This window comes from Grammomys surdaster, unplaced genomic scaffold (assembly GCF_004785775.1).
Source record: "Grammomys surdaster isolate TR1022 unplaced genomic scaffold, NIH_TR_1.0 126048, whole genome shotgun sequence".
Taxonomy (NCBI): domain Eukaryota; kingdom Metazoa; phylum Chordata; class Mammalia; order Rodentia; family Muridae; genus Grammomys; species Grammomys surdaster.
Genome location: NW_021620860.1, coordinates 1028713 through 1033255, shown reverse-complemented (window position 1 = coordinate 1033255; position 4543 = coordinate 1028713).

Sequence of the window (4543 nt, the reverse complement as noted above, 5' to 3'; positions counted from 1 at the left end):
AGAAGAAGAAGAAGAAGAAGAAGAAGAAGAAGAAGAAGAAGAAGAAGAAGAAGATCCTGTCTCAAAAATAAAATAAAAGGTGGGTGGTGGTGGCACATGCCTTTAATCCCAGCACTTGGGAGGCAGAGGCAGGCAGATTTCTGAGTTCAAGAGTTTGAGGCTAGCCTGGTCTACAGAGTGAGTTCCAGGACAGCCAGGACTACACAGAGAAACCCTGTCTCGAAAAAACCAAAAAATAAATAAATAAAATAAAATAAAAAGGAAAGAAAGTCAAATGAATGCATAAAGGTAGGAGAAATCTTGAAAGACAACTTGGTTGATTAGTTAATTTTTCGAGACAAGATTTCTCTGTGAAGCCCTGGCTGTCCTGGAACTCACTCTGTAGATCAGGCTGACCTTGAGCTCAGAGATCCATCTGCCTCTGCCTCCCAAGTGCTGGAACTAAAGGTGTGCCCCACCACTTCCCGGCTTAGCTTATTTTCAATATCTTCCTTTAGTGCCAATGCCAAGGCTCACTAGGCCTGGTTCTTCTCTTCAGTGTTCCACCTGATGGAGCAAAGGTGATTGATAAGAAGACGTTGGTGGTCTCTTTACTCTTATCAGGGTAAACCTAATTTCCTAGATTCTTGTGTCTCCTAGACACTTAGTCCCCAGTCTCTCCATTTGTCCCTTTCTCATTTTCTTTTTCTTCATTTCTAGTTTTCGAACCCTCTGCCTATGGAGCCATTCTTTCATTACTTATTTTAAGACAAGATCTCTCTCTGTAGCCCTGGTTGATTTGAAATTTGCTATGTAGACCTGGTTAGCCTTGAACTCTGAGATCTGTCCGCCTCTGCCTCTTGTGTGCTGGCATTAAATGTATGGCTCTTTTTTTTTTTTCTTTTTAAGTTGCATTTATGCGGATCCAAGTTCATACACATACCTAGAGAAATTAGGGGACAACTTGCAGGAATGAGTTCTCTCCTTCTACCATGTGAATCCCAGGGATTGAACTTAGGTTCTTAGGTTTAGCAGCAAGCCCTTTTAACTGCCGACCCATCCCACTGACCCATTTCTATTACCTGTTTTATCTAGTTAAGTTTATTTCATGTGTTATGAGCATTTTACTTGCATGTTTGTATGTGTACCAAATGTGTGTCTGGAGCCCATGGAGGTCCAGAAGATGGTGTTATGGATAGTTCTAAACCACCATGGGGGTTCTGGGAACCAAACCCAGGTCCTCAGCAAGAGCAGTGCTTTTAATCATGAGCCGTGTCTCCAGTCACTTCCAATGCTTCTCAATTGAGAAGGCATTAAGGAGGAGAAAGAAATGTTTGGGTTTAGGTTCTCCCGGCTGGTGGTACTTGAGTTCCTCTCACCTTTCTTCTCATTTCATCTCCAATAGATGGGGCTTTGTCTGCAGACTCAAGATAAGATGGAGCCCTCATCCCTTCCTCTCCCTGATGTCACTCAGCAAGCTCCACATGAGATGCAACACCAGGGGGGCAGCTTGGTGGTAAAGTACGTGCTTCCCCTTTGCAGGCTCTGAGATTGACCCCCAAACAACAATGGTGAAATATTAGAAGGTGATTTCTGAGGTCTGGGCTAGCTAGCTGCAGGGCTGGCTGGCATTCGGGCCTGTTCCCTCGTTCGTCAAATTGCTAAGGATCTACAAGCTTCCCAGCAGAGGTGAAGGATGCTGAGTGGGTTTGAGCTGCCAAGCTTTTGGAGGAAGCCTTGCAGAAAAGATATCTCCTGGTTCACAGGGGGGTGGAACCCTCAAGAAATCTTGGGGTGCTTCCTAGCAACAGCCTTGGAGGAAGGGAGGGAGAGGAGAGAGGGAGGGGCTTGGGCATGTCTGTTCCCACTGGAGCCCAGAGAACAGGCTGTTCCTGCTGCCTCCTTGGCAACCAAAAATCCAAGCTGGAGGGGAGGGGGCTGGCAGAGAGAGCCCCTTGGAGGGTCTGTAACAGCCTCACTCATGCTGGCCTTCAGGCTTTTCCAGAAGGTAAAGGAGCACCTTGAATCGGAGATGAGGGGATAGGAGGGAACAGAGTGATGGGCAAGGGGAGGGGGAGGGGTAGTAGTACATGGCAAAGGAGAGAAACGGAATTGGAGGAGAGCTAGAAGCTTCAGGAAACAGGTGGGCAGGAGGAGCAGGTGGCAAGAGGGATGACGCAACACCAGGTCAGGGGCTATAAGCCCAGACCTGGACTGGATCCTAGCATCTGGTGAGATGCCAGCTCTGGAGGCAGCATGCCCTTCTCTTTGCCCTTGTCCAGGTCTGTTATCAGCCCACATTGGGAACTCAGGGGAAGGTGGGGATGGAGAAGTTCAGTATGCCCTGCTCTGTCCCTGGCAGGGGCTGTTTGAAGGTGGGCTTGTAAGTGCTGCATTTGTTAGACTTCTCCTAGGATTTAAGGATGTGTCCTTTGTCTTTAGAGCCTCACATCAAGACAGATGTGATGGAGAATGACTGAATGGGCTAAGCCTGGGGGAGCACCACTTTAATGTCAGAACTCAGCACTCGGGACGCAGAGGCAGGAGGGTCAGGAGTTCTAGATTGACAGTTAGGGCTCCATAGTAAGTTAGTAGCATGATCCTGTCTTTAAAACAGACAAACAAGCAAACAAAGAAACAGACCAACAAATAAAATGAAACAAACAACCCTCCAGACCGTGAAGAGAGAGGAGTACTAACTACCTTGGTGCCCTGGGTTTTCTCAATCCTTGTCCTGGTCCAGATTATTGCTGAACCCCTGCCTAGTTAAAGCAGAATACAATTTTATTTCTCATGCCCTGGGATTATACCTTAGCTCCTCTGGTACCCCAGTCCCAAGAGACTACTTCTCTGTGATCATGGACCCTGAGGCTGTACACACTGCCTTTCTCCCTAGGGTTTCAACCAAATTTGATTATTGTCTAGGTAGCTTCGATTGGCAGACAGCCACCCTGGTTGCCTCAGTGCCCTGAGAGCACACTGCAGCCTCCTGCTCTAAACTACAGCTGTTGCATGCCCGCTGGGAGCCGGACCGAGCAGGTTCATTTACTGAATGCTGACTCTGCACACTGCAGCCTCAATTCCCCACTGCAGCCGCCACTGTACAGTGCAGGCTTCTTTCAACCATTGTGTGTGTCCCTCAGTCTCCCTTCCCATCACCGTAGGCTTCCACTGCATTCCTCCCTCAGCCCAGCTTCCTTTCTCTTCCCTTTTGTATCAAGAGCCCCACGAGAGGCATTCTCCCTTTTCCTCATCCCTTGCAACCCTTAAAACCCCTTGTAAGAGAAGCGACTCCATTGGCTTAGGGTGTAGGTGGCTGAGACTTAGATGAGCAAGGGCAGCCCAACTTGGATAGACTGCTGGTCAGCATCCCACTCAGCAAACAATTCTATCCAGTATGAACTGAACGGTTAGAAGAGCAGCTCCCCTGACACACTCTCTGGCTCCTCCCCAGGAGCAGGCTGTGGAGGCAGGGCTCCGCCCTGGGAGCCGTGGGAAGGCTATGGCCCCCGCTGGTAAAACTGGGCTAATGACAGCGGGGAAACCGGCGGGGCCAGAGGGGGGTGCTAGGGTAATTAGACCTCTGCCTGGCGGTAGTAGATCCCAAGATGAAAGGGGCTCTGGCGTCACTGACAGGGTTTTATGTCCATGAATGCAGGTGTGTGTGTGTGTGTGTGTGTGTGTGTGTGTGTGTGTGTGTCTCGCACGTGCGCGCGCGTGCGCGCGCAAGGGTCCAGAACTGGCATGGAGACCTCTTCTTTGAGACACCGAGTCCACCTATTTGCAGGCGCTCTGCTTCTTAGGTTGGCCTTTGAGCCATTTGGATTTTGGTGGTACAAACAGGAGAGGAAATACCACCTCAGTAAAGCTGGCAGATAAGGGGCTATAGCCAGTCTCGTCCGCCCCAATTCACCAAGCTTAGCATAGGAGTATATTGTTGGGGAATGGGTGGTGGGCAGTGAATAGAAAGAGCTTCCATGGAGAACAGAGACGTTTGCAAGAGGAGGCAGTGGATCCAGCATTAACGTTAGAAACGAGAGAGGAGGCACAATGTCGAACGAGTCTCCAAAAGGGCTAGAAAATAGGATGGTTGAAGTTAGGAGGATTTCAGAAGTAACCTGTCCAATCCTTGGATTTTGAGCTCTTACCCTGGAAGCTGTAATTTGTTCAAGGTCACACAGAGAGTTGCTCGGAAAGAAGGGATCCGAACTCTGAAAGAAACTACTCTTAGTGTTTGGTATCTGGACTTCCTCCAGGATTTATAAGGTGCAGAGACCTCCTCCGTCCTTCTCCCCTTACCCCAGGGTGCAAAGCAGAACTCCCCCACCCCCACCCCACCCCCAATTCTCCCCGTTGAGTGATAGCTATTTTATTTGAAAATGTCATCTTTCTCAAAACGTGTCACCGAGCCTCGCTCCGGGACGGAGCCGCGGGGGTGGGGGTGGGGGTGAGGTGGGCGAGTCTGAGCCTGGTAGGGACCAGGGCGGTAGGGGGGCTGCGGGGCGGCCGGCCAGCGTTCGGGGAGCGGCGGGGGGCGAGGGGCGGGGACCGGCGGCTGCGAGGC